Source organism: Urocitellus parryii, chromosome 5, assembly GCF_045843805.1.
Source record: "Urocitellus parryii isolate mUroPar1 chromosome 5, mUroPar1.hap1, whole genome shotgun sequence".
Taxonomy (NCBI): Eukaryota; Metazoa; Chordata; class Mammalia; order Rodentia; family Sciuridae; genus Urocitellus; species Urocitellus parryii.
This window is the reverse complement of record NC_135535.1, coordinates 20,807,173-20,829,647: the sequence shown is the minus strand read 5'-3', so window position 1 is coordinate 20,829,647 and position 22,475 is coordinate 20,807,173. Positions and strand designations below refer to the sequence as shown.

Below are 22,475 nucleotides of genomic sequence, written 5' to 3'. Positions count from 1 at the left end.
TATCTCTAATGAACATAGATGCAAAAATCCTCAATAAAATCCTGGCGAATCAAATACAAAAGCATATCAAAAAAATTGTGCACCATGATCAAGTAGGATTCATCCCTGGGATGCAAGGTTGGTTCAATATACGGAAATCAATAAATATTATTCACCACATCAATAGACTTAAAGAACCACATGATCGTCTCCATAGATGCAGAAAAAGCATTCGACAAAGTACAGCATCCTTTTATGTTCAAAACACTAGAAAACCTGGGGATAACAGGAACTTACCTCAACATTGTAAAAGCTATGTATGCTAAGCCTCAGGCTAGCATCATTCTAAATTGAGAAAAACTGAAGGCATTCCCGCTAAAATCTGGAACAAGACACGGATGCCCTCTCTCACCACTTCTATTTAATTTAGTCCTTGAAATACTAGCCAGAGCAATTAGACAGACAAAAGAAATTAAAGGCATAAAAATAGGAAAAGAAGGACTTAAGATATCACTATTTGTGGACGATATGAACCTATACTTAAAAGACCCAAAAGGGTCTACAAAGAAACTACTAGAACTAATAAATGAATTCAGCAAAGTGGCAGGATATAAAATCAACACGCATAAATCGAAGGCATTCCTGTATATCAGCAACAAAACTTCTGAAATGGAAATGAGGAAAACCACCCCATTCACAATATCCTCAAAAAAAAATAAAATACTTGGGAATCAACCTAACAAAAGAGTTGAAAGATTTATACAATGAAAACTACAGAACCCTAAAGAGAGAGATAGAATAAGATCTTAAAAGATGGAAAAACGTACCCTGTTCATGGATAGGTAGAACCAACATCATCAAAATGGCAATATTACCCAAAGTTCTCTACAGGTTCAACGCAATGCCAACCAAAATCCCAACGGCATTTCTTGTAGAAATAGATAAAGCTATCATGAAATTCATATAGAAAAACAAAAGACCCAGAATAGCAAAAGCAATTCTAAGCAGGAAGTGTGAATCGGGAGATTCACATTTGATTGAGAATTCAGAGTTTGGAGTAGTTGGCTCAATATAAACATATGGCTTAATTCTCATCAAAAGAAAAATCAAGATACTGTATTCCCCTCCCCAACATTGCACCTCCTTTGCAATATGGGAGAAAACAGAAGTAAACTAATAAAAATAGACCATGTAACAAAGATTAGAGAATAAACTAGAACACAAAATTTCTCTAATATGATCATAAAATAGGAATTCCTCATCTAAGGAGCAATGCTTATTAACTGAATTCAATCAGATCAAAACTTACTGAACACCGCTATAGGACACTGAAGATGAAGAAAAAAAAACACAATCGGTACGAATTTGCTAACATTTGGAGGACAAGAGAAGTATTCAAACGATTATAAAGTGAGGTTGAGCAACATTTAACTCTTAAAAATGAAATGAAGGGAGAGGCTAGAGTTGTGGCTCAGTAGTAGAGCACTTGACTGCCATGTGTGAGGCCCTGGGTTTGATCCTCAGCACCGTAAATAAATAAATAAATAGATAGATAGATAGATAGATAGATAAATAAAATCCATTTCCAACTTTTAAAAAATGAAATGAAGGAAATGAAATAATATTAAACAGCTTTTAAACCTCTCAAGAACTATATGATCTATTTATAAATGAGAAAAAGCCTCAGCTTTAAAACTATTTTTTCATGATCACATAGCAAGAATATGGAAAGGTATACAATCAAATTCAAAACTGATTCCAAAACTCAATCTCTTCGCTCAAGGAGGTGGAGGCATGCAAATCATTCTAGTTGGCTAGCTGGATGGGAGTCTGGAAGCTGGTGGAGAGAAATCAGGAACAATTTCTTAGACAAGCAATTACTTCAGAGAGAATTTGAAAAGAACACAATTTTGACAAGCTCAGATGGTAAAGGAGAATATTTCCAGGGAAACTGAGTAAGGCACAGAAGCAAGAAATCAGAGTCAACATTTACAGAATGGTGAGTAGGCCAGATAAACTACAGCACAAACTCTTTACAAATAAAGACAAGTTAGAAGTACATTCTGGGGGCCAACACTGAGGTTATTAGGTTACTGTGATATTCTAGGCAAGAGTCTACACTAGCACCTCAGCAGTTAAAAAAGAGAAAAGAGAGTGATATAAAGAGCAAAATGGAAGATTATATTCACTCTATAATTTAAAAAAAAAAGTCTGACCAAAAAATGTGCTTGGATGAGGAAAGGAAAATCATCCTTGTCCCACCACCCCTTCTTGCCCTCTAGTCCAGAGATTAGCAAACTGTAACCTATAGGTCAAATTCAACCCAGCATCTATTTTTGCAAATAAAGTTCTACTGGACCACAGCCATGACCATTCATTCATGACTTGACAATGACTGTTTCACTGTACAATAGCAAAGACTGTATGGCCCATAAAATAAAATATTTATATTCTCACCCTTTTATTTTACCCAGGGTTACTATGAAGTTTGATGTCCTTTTGTTTTCCATTCATCTCTAGGTGATTTATGTTTTTTCTTGTTTCATTTATACACACTCCACAAATATTTTAGAATTTTATTTTAATCTCAGATGTTCTTAAATTTCAAAATATAATTTGTTTTCATTCACTCTGTTAGATACTTGGGGAGCCTTTTTAGTCTGGAGAATTGTATCCTCCAGTACTAACAAAATGTCTTTTATCTCTTTGATAATTCCTTTTGTTTCTTGTTCTTTAATGGTATAAGTTGTCTGCTGCCATAATAATGCTATAAAACAAACCATCCAACAACTAAGTGGCATAAAACAATGATCATTTCTAATTGGCCCACTAATCTAGGCTGGATTTGGCTAGAAAATTCTTTCCAGTATTGATTAGGTCTCCTACACATATTTGTAGTAGGCTGCCTATGAGCTGAACAAAAATGGTATTAGGTAGAAAAAAAAATCTGTTCCATAAGTCTCATTCTGGAGCATGTTCTCGTGATAATGACAGAGGTTTCAGATAGGAAGCAGAAATGTGCTCCATTTTTAAAGACTGCTCTGTGTCAAGTTTTATGTAGCCCCACTGACCAAATTAAGTCTCATAACCAAGTCCAGAATCAGTGTTCAGTGTATAAATACATGGATTCATATACATATTGATCAGATCTTACATTGGCTGAATTCATCCTATAATTTTATTTTCCTTCCTATGTTCCACCTCTTGAGTTTATCTTCTCTTTACTTTGTTTTTATTAGTGTTGTTGATCTGCTTTCTGGGAGATTTATTTAATCAAAGTTATCTAAAAACTCTTCTCATTTTGTTGTTGATTAGTGATAAATTTTAAATTTCCAAGCTACTTCCCCATTATTAGGTAGTTCCTTTATATAGAATCTGTTCTTGTTTTAAGGATACAATAACTTCTCTTTAATGAAATTTGGAGGCATTCTTCTTGAATTACCTCTGCTTGTCTTTATAACCTCTGCTTTTTTTCAGAAGTGAAATATCACCCAATTTCCCACATGTAAAAAGGATACCTAAGTAATTCTTTTAAAGGTCCTTGTACTTTCAAACAAGCTCCATTTTCTACTTTATATTTCACTCCTTACTTCTGTGGTACCAGGAGCTTCTAAATGTGAGTCCCTAAAGTACTTGTTTCTCATCAGTATCTTTTCCCTGGGCACTTCAGTTATAATTTCTTCCTCTGTGCTGAATCAGTTTCTATTCTTCTTTTTCCCTCCTATCTCCCAAAACTTTGTTAAGCTTTGCTACCCCAATTTATTTGTATTATAAATTAATACTATTTAATTCCCCTACTATCACTTCAGTGAGATTTGGGATAAAAGGAAAAAAGGTATGTTCACATTGTCTACTCAACATGTTCAAATAGAAGCTCCCTCAATTTGGACAGTTAGTTTCATGTAATAACAAAATAATAAGGAAGACAGATATGCAATGTTTGGAAGCTCAAGATAAAAGTCAGGATTAGAGATAGAAATTAAAGAGTCACTTACACAGAGCTGGTTTCTATGCCTATTAAAGAAGATAACTAACAAATGTTAAAGAAAAATATCTAATTATTTAATCTTTGGAAATGCTTACACTAAGAAAAAGGAACTATTGAAGAGCTCAAAGAAAGAGGAGTAATAAAAATAGAAGGGAGGAGATCCAACATGGCGGCGGGCGCGGAGAGATCAAGTCTCTGACCCCTTCAGCTGTGCGGGCATAGGGAGTCGTAAATTGTCTAAAGGCTGTTTGCTCAGGATCACTAGGCAATGCAGAGCTGACGTGGATCTGGGGCGAAAAGTCCGGGCCTCTCAGAACACACACCGAGCTGGGATCTGCTGCATTCAGCTCTCTTTCGCATGCTTCTCGAAGCCAAACCACTATGACTCAGCACTAACGATCCTGCCGAAACAACTGGTCGGCCCTTCTGATCCTATGGAAGTAAATGCCAACCGAGCCTGCATAGGCAGTGGCCACAGGATTGAACCGGGGCTTGGGAGAGACAGACAGGACCCACCGTTGCATTGGTCACCCGGCAGAGGGAACGAACTGTCACCATTTGCATGGAATACCACCATGGCAGAGAACTGACGTCACCAAAACGCAGCGGAGGAGATAAATTCATTGAAACCAGCAGAAGCAGTATCAAATAAATTTATAGGAGTAAACAATAACTCAGCAGTCAGACAAAACAAGAAGTAACATGAGCAGCATGAAAAAGCAAGGAAGAAAAGGAGTACAAACAATGCAGGACAGCCTAAATATTCAGGAGGACCTAGAGCCATCAGAAAAATGGTCATATAAGGAACTCAAGGAATACCTTAGACAGATGGAATGGAACCTTAAAGAGGATACGAGACAGCAAATTCAAACAGTGAAAGAATACATTGAAAATGAATTACATAAACAGATAAAAGAAGAAGTTAAGCATCTTTATCAGGAGATAGAGATTATTAAAAAATCAAACAATCATTCTAGAAATGAAAGAAACTATAAACCAAATTAAAAACGCAAATGAGAGTATCACTAACAGAGTGGAGCAAGTAGACGCCAAAACATAAGATAATGAAGACAAAATATATCATCTTGAAAAGAGTCTAGCCAACTCAGAAAGGCTGGTTAAAAATCACGAGAAAAACATCCAAGAGATATGGGATAACATAAAAAAAACAACTTTAAGAGTCATCTGGCTAGAGGAAGGCACAGAGATTCAAACCAAGGGAATGAGTAACCTGCTGAATGAAATAATTACAGAAAACTTTCCAGAAATAAAAAAGGAAATGAATATACAAATTGTAGATGCATACAGGACACCAAGCACACAAAATTATAGTAGACCAACAACAAGACACATTGTTATGAAGATATCCAATATACAAAATAAAGAGAAAATATTAAAAGCTACAAGAGAAAGGAGGCAGATTACATTCAGGGGTAAACCAATAAGGTTAACAACGGATTTTTCATCACAGACGCTGAAAGCAAGAAGATCCTGGAACGATGTATTTCAAACACTGAAAGACAATGGATGCCAACCAAGAATTCTGAATCCAACAAAATGAAGCTTCAGGTACGACAACAAAATAAAAATCTTTCATGATAAACAAAAGCTAAAAGAATTTGCAGCCAGAAAACCAGCATTGCAATGCATCTTGAGCAAAACACTACACGAGGAAGAAATGAAAAACAATAACCAAAACCATCAGTGGGAAGTGCCTCGGTAAAGACAGAGGACGAGAGGAAACTAATCATGGAGAAACAAACTAAATTAGAAAAAAAAAGATAAATAATCAAACATGGCTGGCAGTACAAGCCACATATCAATAGTAACTCTAAACGTTAATGGCTTAAACTCTCCAATAAAGTGATATAGGCTGGTAACATGGATTAAAAAAACAAATCCAACAATATGTTGCCTAAAGGAGACACATCTGATTGAAAAAGACATACACAGGCTGAGGGTGAAAGGTTGGGAAAAAATATACGACGCACATGGTCCTCGTAAGCAAGCAAGGGTGGCCATCCTCATATCGAATAAAATCAACTTCAAGACTAAGATAATCAAAAGGGATAAGAAAGGACATTATATAATGTTAAAAGGAACCATTCACCAAAGAGACATAACAATTATCAATATTTATGCACCAAATAATGGTATAAAACAAATTCTCCTCAAGTTCAAGAATCAAATAGACCACAACACAATAATTATGGCTGACTTCAACATACCTCTCTCACCATTGGACAGATCCTCCAAACAAAAGTTGAATAAAGAAACTATGGAACTCAATATCACAATCAATAACCTAGACTTAACTGACATATATATAGAATATATCAACCATCATCAAGTGGATATACTTTTTTCTCAGCAGCACATGGATCCTTCTCAAAAATAGACCATATATTATGCCATAGGGCAACCCTCAGTAAATATAAAGGGGTGGAGATAATACCATGCATTTTATCTGATCATAATGGAATGAAACTAGAAATCAATGATAAAAGAAGAAAGGAAAAATCCTACATCACATGGAAAATGAACAATATGTTACTGAGTGATCAATGGGTTACAGAAGACATAAAGGAGGAAATCAAAAAATTCTTAGAATAAATGAAAATACAGACACAACATACCGAAATCTATGGGACACAATGAAAGCAGTTTTAAGAGGGAAATTCATCGCCTAGAGGTCATTCCTCAAAAAAACGAAAAACCAACAAATAAATGAGCTCACACTTCATCTCAAAGCCCTAGAAAAGGAAGAGCAAAACAACAGCAAATGTAGTAGAAGGCAAGAAATAATTAAAATCAGAGCAGAAATCAACGAAATGAAAACAAAAGAAACTATTGAAAAACTTAACAAAACTAAAAGATGGTTCTTCGAAAAAATAAATAAGATGGACAGACCCTTAGCCATGCTAACGAAGAGAAGAAGAGAGAGAACTCAAATTGCTAACATACGGGATGAAAAAGGCAATATCACAACAGATGCTACAGAAATACAGAAGACAATTAGAAATTATTTTGAAAACCTATATTCCAATAAAATAGAAGATAGTGAAGACATCAATAAATTTCTTAAGTCATATGATTTATCCTCCTGAGTCAGGAGGATACACACAATTTGAACAGACCATTATCAATGGATGAAATTGAAGAAGCAATCAAAAGACTACCAACCAAGAAAAGCCCAGGACCGGATGGGTATACAGCGGAGTTTTAAAAAACCTTTAAAGAAGAATTAATACCAATACTTTTCAAGTTATTTCAGGAAATAGAAAAAGAGGGAGCTCTTCCAAATTCATTCTACGAGGCCAACATAACCCTGATTCCGAAACCAGACAAAGACACCTCAAAGAAAGAAAACTACAGACCAATATCTCTGATGAACCTAGATGCAAAAATCCTCAATAAAATTCGGGCGAATCGGATACAAAGGCACATCAAAAAAATTGTGTACCATTATCAAGTGGGATTCATCCCTGGGATGCAAGGCTGGTTCAATATACGGAAATCAATAAAGGTTATTCACCACATCAATAGACTCAAAGATAAGAACCATATGATCATCTCGATAGATGCAGAAAAAGCATTCAACAAAGTACAGCATCCCTTTATGTTCAAAACATTAGAAAAACTAGGGATAACAGGAACTTACCTCGACACTGTAAAAGCTATCTATGCTAAGCTTCAGGCTAGCATCATTCTGAATGGAGAAAAATTGAAGGCATTCCCTCTAAACTCTGGAACAAGACAGGGATGCCCTCTATCACCACTTTTATTCAATATAGTTCTCGAAACACTGGCCAGAGCAATTAGACAGACGAAAGAAATTAAAGGCATAAAAATAGGAAAAGAAGAATTTAAATTATCACTATTTGCAGATGACATGATTCTATACCTAGAAGACCCAAAAGAGTCTACAAAAAAACTACTAGAACTAATAAATGAATTCAGCAAAGTGGCAGAATATAAAATCAACACGCATAAATCAAAGGCATTTCTGTATATCAGCGACAAATCCTCTGAAATGGAAATGAGGACAGCTACTCCATTCACAATATCCTCAAAAAAAATAAAATACTTGGGAATCAACCTAACAAAAGAGGTGAAAGACTTATACAATGAAAACTACAGAACCCTAAAGAGAGAGATAGAAGAAGATCTTAGAAGATGGAAAAATATACCCTGTTCGTGGATAGGCAGAACTAACATCATCAAAATGGCAATATTACCAAAAGTTCTCTATAAGTTTAATGCAATGCCAATCAAAATCCCAATGGCATTTCTTGTAGAAATAGATAAAACAATCATGAAATTCATATGGAAAAATAAAAGACCCAGAATAGCAAAAACAATGCTAAGCAGGAAGTGTGAATCAGGCGGTGTAGCGATACCAGATTTCAAACTATACTACAGAGCAATATTAACAAAAACAGCATGGTACTGGTACCAAAACAGGCGGGTGGACCAATGGTACAGAATAGAGGACACAGTAACCAATCCACAAAACTACAACTATCTTATATTTGAAAAAGGGGCTAAAAGCATGCAATGGAGGAAGGATAGCATCTTCAACAAATGGTGCTGGGAAAACTGGAAATCCATTTGCATCAAAATGAAACTGAATCCCTTTCTCTCGCCATGCACAAAAGTTAACTCAAAATGGATCAAGGAGCTTGATATCAAATCAGAGACACGGCGTCTGATAGAAGAAAAAGTTGGCTATGATCTACATACTGTGGGGTCGGGCTCCAAATTCCTCAATAGGACACCCATAGCGCAAGAGTTAACAACTAGAATCAACAAATGGGACTTACTCAAACTAAAAAGTTTTTTCTCAGCAAAAGAAACAATAAGAGAGGTAAACAGGGAGCCTACATCCTGGGAACAAATCTCACACTTCAGCAAATCTCAACTCACCTCACACTTCAGATAGAGCCCTAATATCCAGAGTATATAAAGAACTCAAAAAATTAGACAATAAGATAACAAATAACCCAATCAACAAATGGGCCAAGGACCTCAACAGACACTTCTCAGAGGAGGACATACAATCAATCAATAAGTACATGAAAAAAATGCTCACCATCGCTAGCAGTCAGAGAAATGCAAATCAAAACCACCCGAAGATACCATCTCACTCCAGTGAGATTGGCAGCCATTATGAAGTCAAACAACAACAAGTGCTGGCGAGGATGTGGGGAAAAGGGTACACTTGTTCATTGTTGGTGGGACTGCAAATTGGTGCAGCCAATTTGGAAAGCAGTATGGAGATTCCTGGGAAAGCTGGGAGTTTGACCCAGCTATTGCCCTTCTCAGACTATTCCCTAAAGACCTTAAAAGAGCGTACTACAGGGATACTGCCACATCGATGTTCATAGCAGCACAATTCACAATAGCTAGACTGTGGAACCAACCCAGATGCCCTTCAATAGAAGAATGGGTAAAAAAAAATGTGGCATTTATACACCATGGAGTATTATGCAGCACTAAAAAATGACAAAATCATGGAATTTGCAGGGAAATGTTTGGCACTAGAGCAGATTATGCTTAGTGAAGCTAGCCAATCCCTAAAAACAAATACCAAATGTCTTCTTTGATATAATGAGAGCAACTAAGAACAGAGCAGGGAGGAAGAGCAGGAAGAAAAGATTAACATTAAACAGAGACATGAGGTGGGAGGGAAAGGGAGAGAAAAGGGAAATTGCATGGAAATGAAGGGAGACCCTCATTGCTATACAAAATTACATATAAGAGGTTGTGAGGGGAATGGGAAAATAAACAATGAGAGTAATAAATTACAGTAGATGGGGTAGAGAGAGAAGATGGGAGGGGAGGGGAGGGGGGATAGTAGAGGATAGGAAAGGTAGCAGAATACTACAGTTACTAATAGGGCATCATGTAAAATTGTGGCTGTGTAACCGATGTGATTCTGCAATCTGCATTTGGGGTAAAAATTTGGAGTTCATAACCCACTTGAATCTAATGTATGAAATATGATATGTCAAGAGCTGCGTAATGTTGTGAACAACCAATAAAAAAAATAGAAGGGAAACTGGGTTAGTCTTAAGTCACAAAGGTCAAGGGAAGTTAAATGTTTTAAGAAAGAAAAGACAGTCAATAATGTCAAATGCTGTGCTGAGAAACAGAGAGAGATGAGAGTGTAGAGGACATAAAACATTTGGTGATTAGGAAGATTAACCATGATGTTTAAGAGAGTTGTTTCAATAGAAGACGAATGCTAAAGGTGTAAGAGTAGGTAGGAAAGCAATACGCACTAGTTGTTTTTCATTTTTTCCCAAATAATCTGATGAAGAAGAAGAGAAAAAGCCTGAGATGAGTGAAAATGAGGATTTAAACAATAAACTAAGGTCGAGGAAAGCTTTTTAATTGGTTTATTGTTTGCTGAAGAAAAATAAAAACCTGGACAGGAATGCAGAAGGAAAGATTCTAGGAGAGAATAAAAATGCAAAGGAAAGAGTAAAATTAAAGGATAACTAATAAAGGGTTAGAGGAGAAACCAGGAGTACTGGTACAAAGGCTCGCCTTAGTAGGGAGAAGGGGCATTCTTACTATATGGCAGAGATGCAAGGAAAAAGAAAGATAATGGTGCAGAGATACAGAGGAGAAACTTCTATAAAACTCATGCCCAAATGTTCTCAGTTTCAGTTAAATAAGAAACTAAGTTATCTGCTGAGAATAACTACATGAGAATGGGATTTATGGAGAGTGGAAAAGGCTTAGAACAGCTGCTCTGGTGAGTGTAATAGGGAGTTCACAGGAGGATTTATTTATTTACTTACTTACTTAAGCAAAACAGCAGCAGCAGGAAAAGTCCACATGAAGCTAGCATGAATTTGTGCAGACTCAACTGTGAATAAAATAGAACTTTTAAAGGCAGCAAAACTTCTGTTTTCCCCAATAGTGGCTGTTACACTAGAGTTGCTCAGTGGGTATAAAGTAGATGATATCAGGAGATCAGGATAAAATATTCAAAAATTAACAAAACCTAAATTTTTATTTTACTCAAAGGATTTCCTTTCTTATTTTACTTTTTAAGATGAAACAAACAAAACTTGTAAAAATAAATTTTCAAGAGATCTTTCAACATCTATTCCTTGCTAATTTCAGAATAATCAAGTACTAAATCCACCTTAATTAAACTTTCTAACTGGCCTTCAAGGTTCTCCCCAACATACACCTAACTATATCAACTCAAATTACCTTTCTCCAAACTTCATTTCTCCACTATAATCTGAATTAGTTCACATTTCCACGCATAGTAGTCATATTTACGAATGCAAAGGCTGCTGCTTCTTGGAATTCACTCCACCTCAGTCAACCAATGTTCATAATTTGGTCCTGATTTATTTTGGAATTCATATGAAAAGATACAACATTTACAGAGACTCTTATAATTCAGTTTCCTTACCCTTTTCTTTAATCATCAGCAGCCACTTCACTCATATACTCCTAAAGCATTTAGTTGGGAAGAAATTTTGCTTCCTAGGCAACACTTTGTAAAGTCTGGAAGCATTTATTTGGCATCTAGTGGACACAGGCTTGGAACGTTGCAATTCCACAATGGAAATGACAGCCCCACCCTATCCCCAACAAGGAATTATCTGGCCAAATGTCAACAGTGCCAAGTTTTAAGAAATTCCACTCAAAAGCTACTTCACTCATATTCTAAGACCTATAAATAACTCAATAATCAAGTAAAACCTGCCCTGGGCTCAAGCTCACTCTCTTCTGCTCTCTGACTTCCTGTATTCCCAAGCCCTTTATCTGTCTTGGCCATTGAGATTTAGCATTTCCCAGCAATGCTACAATAAAGGGATCCTCAGATCCTTAGCTCTCACCTGACATCTTACACTTAAGACACTATTGCTTCTGTGCAGTCCCAAAACTCACAGGCTTGTTTCTCACCACGGAAAGTGGAATGAACTTCAATCCTTTATTTCTGAACTTAGATCTTTACATAGTATGGTCTCAACACAACCTGATTAATCTTTATCACCTACTGCTCCTTATACACCAGGGTAACAATATAGTTTGACATTACACATCAGAGCAGCCTTTAAAAGGCCTTTTCCTGTCTAACTTTAGAGTTCTGGAATTCTCTCTCTTCTTTTGGCAGTCATCTAAGGGGTTTCTGAATATCTCTACAACAATTCACGGGTTTAAGAGCTCATTATATGGTCAGTAGAGGAATGCAAGAAACAGTAACCTGCAGACTTATGTTGCAAAGAACTTACATTTAGATTGAATTCTGATCTTTCATTCAGTCACCAAAATATTTATTGAAGTACTTGCCAGGCATGGGACTAGGAGATGAAAAAAAAAAAAAAAAAAACACCTTGGTCTCTACGCTTCAACATTTTATAACTTAGTGTATACATCAGATGTGTAAATAAACTATTTGTAGTTAGACTGATATGTCTATTCTATAGCCAATATTTTTTTCACAACAGAAAAAAAAACATTCCTCAGAACTAACAAAAATAACCAGTCTCAAAATAAAATATACTGGATGGATGAGTGAATTAGGGAACATGCAGATGAATAAATGAGGAGCTAAAGATCAAACAAGTTTTTTGGAGAGAAGGGTTCTAGGCAAGGTGGTACATCATATAAATGAGAGCTTCATTATTCTACTAAATCTCCTTTTCCTTTCATCTTCCTTAAATGTCATTCTCATTATAAATGCTAATTGGTTTAGCATATATAACAAATTAATCTAGGTGATAAAATAATTCTACAACACAATCATGCTGAAAATTCTTTGCTTCTCAGTTTTGCAGATAATGAAGCCTCTAAAGAGATCTAGCTCTCCAATCTGTGCAGAGACCAGGACTGACACTGGGCTAAAATGCACCATACAGCTCTCAAGATGTTTACACTTAATGTCTATCTGACCGGTCATTGTGCCTTACCAATCTCTATAAACAGTTGCTATGGTTTAGGTAAGAACCCCCTAAATGCCAGTATGTTAATGGCTTGGTTTCCAACAGATGGTGCTATTGGGAGATAGCGAAGCTGCTACAGAATCCTTGGCCAAAGGACCTGACTTTGGGGAGTCCCAGGTCCCATCACTTGCCCCAGAAAACAAACGGAAAAAGTAATGGTGAAAGGCAAGAAAGGAATTGATTCAATATAACTACAATGGTAAGAAAAGGGGAATCAAGCATCCTCAGCCCTGTGTTCTAGGGTACTGACATAAGCTTCAGATTTAAATAGAAGAAGAATTGAAGCAGGGGGTAAAAGTTGTCATAATTAAGTACTCTTGGACAAATTTCAATCTAGTTGATCATTATCTCAGTTCTGGTTCTGCAAGGATCTGGTAAAATCTTCTCATTTTAGAGGACAATTCAATTCCCATGAAATGACTGCTCCAACTTAGGGGGGCAGCCTCAGTTCCCCACCATGGGATAACTGCTCCCACTTAGAGAGGCAGACTCATCATGGGGGTGATTCCCTATAAGACTTGCTGTTCTTGGTGGGAGCAGGGCAAGGACTGGAGATTTCTAGGTGCTGTTCCTGGATGTCTGTCACAGGACACTATAAAAGCTGGTTGACAATAGATTGATTTATTATGTCTCTGAAAATCTTGAAAATACTCTAGGTATTCTTATGGTGATGGCTTCAACTCTGAGAAGAGAGGACTACCAGCTTTAGATGAACACTCCTAAAATAATTAAGATGCCTACATACAGAGCTGAGCGGGAATCTGACCCAAAGTTTTAAGACAAATATAAATATAAATATAAAAAGTTTTAAGAACAAATATAAAATGCCAATCTTTTTATACTGCTTTTAATTACCCACTAGGCATTTTCAGGCCCAAGTGAAAAGTCAACATTTTTAGCAAAATAAGCCTCTTAAGTCCTTAAAGGTCTAGATCCTTTAAGGGGTGAGGTGCAATAGAAGGAAGTTAGATCATTGGGGATGTGCCCATGAAGGAGATTTCAGACACTAGTCTTTTCCTCTATTTGTTTCCTGCTGGTTACAAGGTGGGCGGTATACTCCACCACACATTCTCCACCATAATATGCTGCCTTGACACAGTTTCAAATCAACATAGCCACATGACCACAGACTGGAATCTTCAAAACTGAGTCAAAGAAAATTTTTCTTATTGATTATCTCAGGTAATTGTTGCAGTGACAGAAAGCAACAGTTTTAATGTCACCTTTAGCACAATTTTAGAGTAGCAGGCACGGTTTCCAAGAAAAGAAATAACTATATTACATTCATTCTTTAAAAGTACAAAAATACAAATTATCAACAGGTATAGTGGTACATATCTATAATCCCAGCTACTTGGGATGCTGAGGCAGGAGGATCACAAGTTTGAGGCCATCCTCATCCATTCAGCAAGACTGTGTCTAAAATAAAAGGGATTGGGGATTTAGCTCAGTGGTAGAGTGTTTGCCTACCATATGTAAGGCCTTGGGTTCAATCCCCAGTAGGAAGGAAGGAAGGAGAAAAGGAAGAAAGGAAGGTAGATTATTAATTACCAACTGTACCATACAAAGTATTTGTCAGATAGAACTGGCTTTGCCTCTTAACACCTTGTTAATCCATCATGAAAAGTTACATTACAATTGCACCAAATATCAATAGTACACTACTTCCTTAAAATAGAATTGTACAACAGCAGGTTTGAAACCAAAGATCCATCAGGTATAGATGTGTGACCTCAGGCAAGATGTTTTAACCTCTTTTAAGGCTAAAATGTATATAGAACCTGGACTAAATGCAATTGTGGTAAATATTTACCTGAGAAGATTGCTGTGAGAATAGATAAGGAAATAGTATATCTATAGAGAATAGCAATATACCAAGAATTCAATGAATATAGCTTTCCGTTTTACTCAAATCTGATACAAAGTTACCAAGCAAAATTATAATTCTTTCTTCTTTCTGGTTAATTTTCCTTAGTTCCCTCTAGTTTATCAAATCTTCATTCTTTCATTTATTCAAAGATATTAAGAACATGAAATTACAGTGCCTCCCAAAAAAACTTCTCCCAAACAAGTCTAGAATCCATAGTGAAAAACACAAGTTATGATTTCACATGTACCTTTACTTTGAAAACACTGCTTGCCTTTATTTTTAATTAAGTTTTATCCCCTTCATCTCTGATTATTTTCCACACTCAGGAAAGAACACTGGCCTTTGAGTAAGGCAATCCTGGATTCCAAATCCAGTTCTGTCTCTTAGTCAATTTATTTGCCTGACTCAATTATCAAATGTCTCTAGGCCTCACTGTCCTTAATGAGTACAGTGCCTAGCACATAATAGGTGTTCCATCAAATTATACTTAATTGTTCTCCTAGACTACTAACAAAAGCTGTGTTCTTTTTGGAAAACAATTAATCTCAAAGGAAATAATTCAAATCATGTGCCATTAGCATGTACCCTGTTGCACACTTATTCTCTCATTTATTTTTTCAACAAATAATTTATTGAATGTCTTAGTTTTTAGGCATAAAATAATAACATTTGTACAGCATTTTAAAAGATCTCAAGCCTGAGGGAGTTCCTGATGTAGTGGAAACTCAAACATGAAAACAAAAAATCACAATGCAGCATCTGAAATACTAAAAATAGAACTACATATACAAAGTGTCAGGGAAGCACCAAAGATAGAGATCAGGAAAAGCTTCCCAGAAGAGATGATTATACTGGAGTAGAGACTATGAGGATGAAAGGGCTTCACTAAGCACACAAGGAAAGATGGGTATTCCAAGGGAAGCAATAGCGGTAAGCTAAGAATTCCTGCTGACATTGTCAACTACAGAAATCGGGTATAGTTGCAGGATGCCATTATAAAGAAGGACAGGTGAAAAAGAAGGCAGTTAAGAAAAATCAAATCACAAGAGGCCTCAAGTAATATGCTAAAGAGTTTGGTCTTCACTCATGTAATGAAGAGCTACTGATGTATTTCTAAGTCAAAAAGTAACCATTTTAGAACTATTCCTATTATAGCAAAGAGGGACTGGATTGGAAGACCTAATATTGGAATCAGTGATAGTGAATGGACACAAGTTAGCTGTGAGAGAAATGGTCAAGCATGGCTCTAGGGTTTCTACCTTAGATAAATGATACGCTGTAGTTTCCTAACACAAGAGTCATACAAAGGGGCTGGGTTGTGGCTCAGTGGCAGAGTGCTTGCCTCACATGCGTGAGGTACTGGGTTTGATCCTCAGTACCACATAAAAATAAATAAATAAAATAAAGATATTGTGTCCATCTACAACTAAAAAAATATTTCAAAAAAAGAGTCATACAGGGAGCAGAGCAGAACTAAGGGTAAAAATAGTGAATGTTTTTTGAGTTTTGTACCTACAATGAAGGGGACATGTTCAATAGCACATTGGGAATATTATGTGTAGAGTACAAGAAGAGGAATGAATTGGAGATATAAGGTTAGCATAAATTTTTGAAAGTAATAATTTTTAAAACCAAAAAACATGATTTTTAAGAGAAATGTAATTCATTTAGACTTCTCTCCCAAATTCAGATGAAAAGATTATAAGTAAAAAACCTTAAATTATTACCAATTGCACATACATTAAATTTTAACATAAAAATGAAAAGATGTCAACCTATTTAATGAAATCAATAAACTCCTACCAAAAATAAGTATTTTATATTCATTTGACTATTTTCTTAAGCAGCCTACTAGCTAATAAGAACATTATCCTTACCTATAAAATGAATATATACCCAAAATACTGGTTTTCGTGGCAAAAAAACCATTTTATATATATAGATAGATAGATAGATAGATATCTGCTTTGTCTTCTGAATTGTGTATTTTTATTTATTTCCTGAGTAAACATTAAGTCATACTTGACACTGAACAGAATCTGAATTCACTGAAGGAGTTAGGAAATTTCTAAAATCCCAACAGCAATATACCCAGAAAATCTAGTCAAGAGCTGATTATAAAGGACTAAAAGTCAATGTCATCCCAAAATTTTAAATAACATCATGCATCCCTCTATTTAATAAATTATTTCAAAATCAGGTCACAATTGACAGCCACACACTATCTTGGGCAGACGGGAGAGAATAGATAAGCAGGGGAAATTTCCTTTTCTCTACTGAAGCATGTCCACCAACTGTCATATCTGGAAAACAGCCAAAATGAGCACTTTGTTTGCAAAAGGAACAGGAGACGAAATATGAGCAAAATGTGTGGTGTATAAATGTGGAATGTAGAGAATTCTTTTAAAGATTCACATTTATGGATGCTTAGAAATAATGGTTCAAAGACAGATTAAAAGCATACCTTTACCCATGTAATAAGCTCTAAAAATTAAAGGTAGAAATCCTTGAATCCCTGTGGATAAGCTTTGCCCTTTTCTTCTAGGCTGTAACCATCTATCCAGGGTAAGGTTTCCTTACACACTTCCAAGACAGATAATCTGGCCTCTTGAGTATTTAACTGAACTAGCCAAATAAATTACCTTGAGAAAACTATGGCCAACCATGACTCTTTCTCTTAACCTCCCTTTCTTTCTATTTCTAACTCCTTTGTTTCCTTCAAAGAGCATGTTTTAGTTTCCTTTCCACAGGTTTACTAGCAAAAGCTGACACAGCTTAGCTGCAGCAGAAAAACAGCTGAACTATTAAGGAAGCAGATCAAACAGAAAAAAAAAAGGCAAGAAACCTAAATATATTAACTAAAAGGAAAAGCCTGGACTATGTCTGAATCTGCATAAATTTTTAAGTCTAGATTAATTTTTCTTAGTTCAGGCCCATACTTGACTAGGGGTCTACAGGGTTTTTTAAAAGGGCTTCTCACTGATCTAAAATAAATATTACAAAATAACAATGGTAGGGGCTAGATAATTTTCATAGCATAGAACTAAGGAAAACAGAAGGATTAGGCTTTTTTTTTTTTAGTGACTTTACTACTAGAAACTCCTTGACACTTAAAACATTGTTCCTAACACCACTACCACATTGAAAAACAAACCCATAGTCACACAGTATTTTGGTTCTTTAAAGAAGGAAAGTCGGGCACTGCGGCGCACACCTGTAAAACCAGCTACTCAGAGACTGAGGTAAAAGGATCACAAGTTCAAAACCCAGACTCAGCAAAAGCGAGGCACTAACTCAGTGAGACCCTGTCTCTAAGTAAAACACAAAAAAGGGCTAGAGATGTGGCTCAGTGACCAAGTGCCCCTCAGTTCAATCCCCAGTACCAAAAAAAAAAAAAAAAAAAAAAGGTAAGGGAAGTATAACAGAGGAAGTGGGAAATTCTGAATGAACAAAAATTTCTGAGTAGGGTGTATTCTCTCAAGAAATTCACAAAACAGTTGTAATAAACATTTTTTCCCACATGCCCCTTTTCTAAGATTTTGTACTCTTCTTTCCCTACACATGAGACTGAGTTCAGAGAGACACAGCAGCCTCTAGTTTACATTTAAAGATCTGTCCCAAGGATCTTTGTTGCTTTAATTCCCAGTCTTTCCAACAGCCTGGCAGTTCAGGGTTTTGTTTTGTTTTAATTCTATAAAACACTTCTACAGTCTTATAAATTCACATTTTTCTTTAAAGAACAAGCAAGCAATTCTTCCAAAGAAGGTCATTTTGGACATGGATTCTTTCTATCACAGAAGTGATAATAATATGGATTAGACTGCTAAGCAAATAAGTATCTGTCAATCCCCAAAACCAAGAGTTAGGGAGACATTTTGATGGGTAATGGGGAACAGATAATATAGGCACTCTGCATAGACCTTTGTTCTGCTAATTAAATGTTACAAACTGTGACACTTAAGAACTATTCCTATGCAATCCCAAGGATAATATCAAAAAAAGGACAAATACTATGCAATACTATGAAAAGGTCATATTATTGATAAGAAAACAGGAATGTAAAAGTAGGAATCATGATCTTTTTAGATCTTATAAGTTATTTTCTACATTAAGTACATCATTTTTAAAATCCACACCTGTTTAGTTCCATTCTTAAGTAGTACAACTAAAATTCTGATCATCTTTCCACAGAGTACATTTTCCAAAACCTAGAGAAGGAGAGTACCAACTAATACTACTGCCTGCTGTTTACCTTTTCTGGAATTTGGCATGAAAAGCTGAATGGCCTTTAAAAGTACAAAAGGTAATTGTAATGAATTATTTCTGAAATGTTCTCAACTAGTTTTTCCCACTCTTTGCAAATAATGATAGTATTTTTCAGCTATAGTAAATATTTACTAAAAAGCTTCTTGGAAGATTTATGCTCAGTTTTGTTTCTAGGAATTATAGATTCCTGGCAATAATTTAAAGTCTGGGAAATCCCCAGTATGAATTACTTACTGTCCTGGTTCATTTAGAGAAATAATCATTTTATAAGACCTAAACAGATTTGCCATTTTTAAAACATATTTGGTCAACTGCCTGACAATGTTTATGTGACATTTTTAAAATCACAGTGGGAATATCATATAATAAAAAATCTTACTTGATGAAGTCCTTATCTCTATCAAATTCTGCAAACTCTTCAGTGAATTACAGTTACTATCTCAAAGTTTTTATAACTTTTTCTGCATTATCATCATCTTACTGAAATTCTTGAGAGTGCACTTCACTGACAATTAAATAGAAACTAAAATAGTTAAAAATAAAGCAAAAACTATATAAAGATTTTATGCCTCTTAGGCAAGCAGGAAGCTTATTACATGTCCACAACAAAAGCTCAAAAAATGCAAAGGATCCATACCCAAAGGACTTAAAATCAGCATACTACAGTAACACAGCATATCAACATTTATAGCAGCTCAATTCACAATAGTTAAACTGTAGAAGTAACCTAGATGCCCTTCAATAGATGAATGGATTAAAAACCTGTGGTATATATACAAAATGGAATATTACTCAGCATTAAAAGAGAATAAAATCATGGCATTTGCAGGTAAATGGATGGAGTTGGAGAATATCATGCTAAGCAAAGTAAGCCAATCCCAAAAAACCAACTCTGCATCATGTACAACCAGAGAAATGAAAAATTGTACTCCATTTGTGTACAATGAAGTGAAATACATTTTGCTGTCATGCATAACTAATTAGAAAAAAATATTGAGTTGAAATAAACCATTTCTCTTTTTAAAAAAATGCAAAGAGCTGACCAGCCTGTCAAATTATCATTATCTCTCTTCTAACTGCAAAAGAAACAGTGTCAGAAGAACTGACACACAGTACTCACACTTTGGTCATAATCTCCATGTTACCTAAAATTCTTAACTCCCATGGGTTTATTTTCTTCCAATATAAGGTATATACATCACTTAATTGGAAAGAACATCAACATCATCATCACAAAAAATAATAATAATGATAATACTGTTACTTTCCTTCTCATTTCTTTTTCCATTCTTCCTTTTTACTTTCCTCATTTCCCTTTTCTTCATGAACAATTCAATCCCTAAAGTCATCAAGTTGGACAGAGAAAGGTAGTATCCACACCAGCAAAAAGAGGGAAATCACAGTGGCTCACAATGAAATGACAGAGACCAAGCTAGGATAGGAGGATGTCCATACTAGGGCAGCCTAGTATGGGATGGCAGAGCCTACTTAAATGAGAAGGCATCTCCATGGAGGGCTGGTAGGATATGAGAGGGCTTAAATAGGGTGTCTGTGTGGTGGCAGCAGAAGGGACCATCCTGACACAAGTATCAAAATTCAAACACGGTGAGAGGATATCCTCATGCAAGAGTCAATGATCCAGTGCAGAGGATTGGAGACCAAGCAGGATGAAAAGGGTACACCCTGCAGATATAGGCCAGCACAGGAAGTCAGAGCCTGAGAAGCACAAAGAGAAATATTTACATAACAACCTAGCTGGACGTGGTGGCGCACACCAGTCATCTCAGCTGCTTAGGAGACTGAGACAGGAGGATCACAAGTTCAAAGCCAGCCTCAACAACACTGAGGTACTCACCAACTCAATGAGACCCTGTCTCTAAATAAAATACAATATAGGCTGGGGATATGACTTAGCATCAAGTATCCCTGAGTTCAATCCCAAGTACCAAAAAAAAAAAAAAAAACACAACCTAGCATGGAGAGGTAGAGAAGGTAGACATTAACAGATTGAGGGGAGAAGGTAGACATTAACAGATTGGGGAAGGGATGGCAGTGGAGAAAGAACTGGATACATACAGTGGGATTATGCCAAATAAGCATATATACAAAAACATCAGAAGCCAGGATTGAAAAAGATAAAAGTTACAAATAGAATGAAGTCTGTGTGTGGATTTTGACTGGAATTAGATACCACTATAAACTCAAGGTTTTCAAAATAAATATAAATATGTGCATTTCTGTGTATGAATATCTACATATAGTAATTCCCTGGCTGACAGGACCTGGGAGAGGTGACACCTCAAAAGCCATGAACATACACAGTACCCAAATCTTAGTTTCTAATTATCATTTTCCAATAAAATGAACCATGTCACTTGAAGAAAGGGCTAGTTCCAGGACAGGGACAGGGAAAGATGTGTTCTGGGATATTTACATAGTTTAAATTACCTCTTTACAAAATAGTTATTACCGAAGAAAAAAAGAGTAATTGTAATACGGAAGCTTGACAACCACCATTATAAGCAAGTTATTAAAATGAGCATTATCAGTAGAGGAACAAATCAAATAATGTGCCACCTGATAGGGAACAATGGAAAGAACACAACATCCCTCTGTAACAGTCCTGCCAAAGATGCATAACTTGAATCTAATCATGAGAAAACAGGGTCAAACCCAAATTGAGGAACATTTTACAAAGTAACTAGCTTACAGTATCCAAAAAGTGTCAAAAAAAGTGTCATAAAAGTAAAAGACTGAAAAACTATCAAGACTAAGGAAGTCTGATTATCATGCAATGTATGATTTTAAACTGAATCCCAATGAAAAACACTATTGAGACAATTAGCAAAAAGTAAATGGCACCTGAGGACAGGGGTTGTGATATAATCAAGTAATTTACTGATTTTAGTAAGTTGTATTGTGGCTATATAAGAGAATGTCCTTATTTATAGGATATATAGCCAGAATATCTGGGGTAATCAGGTTAAGCAACTTACTCTCAAATGGTTCACAGAGGGGTGAGTTCTTTGAACTGTACTTCCAGTTTTGCCATTATATGTGATAATTTCAAAATTAAAAAATGTTAAATTAAAAAAATTGATGGTACATACTTCTCCCTCCACCTATTAAGGAATTACTTAAACTTGATTTGCAGGGCTGGGGATGTGGCTCAAGCGGTAGCGTGCTCACCTGGCATGCGTGGGGCCTGGGTTCGATTCTCAGCACCACATACAAACAAAGATGTTGTGTCTGCCAATAACTAAAAAATAAATATTAAAATTCTCTCTCACTCTCTCTTTAAAAAAAAAAAAACTTGATTTGCAGTCAGAGTTAGAGCATGCACTGATGTACAGAAGTAGGTGGAAGCCCAATGTTGACACCAGACTGATTAAAAAAA

General features: G+C 35.8%; 1 protein-coding gene across 6 annotated transcripts in view; it reads right to left on the bottom strand.

Moving 5' to 3' along the window:
• The window catches only part of Anks1b (ankyrin repeat and sterile alpha motif domain containing 1B), a 1,073,357-nt gene that overhangs the window by 1,037,814 nt on the left and 13,068 nt on the right, over nt 1-22,475 (bottom strand). The window lies entirely within an intron of this gene.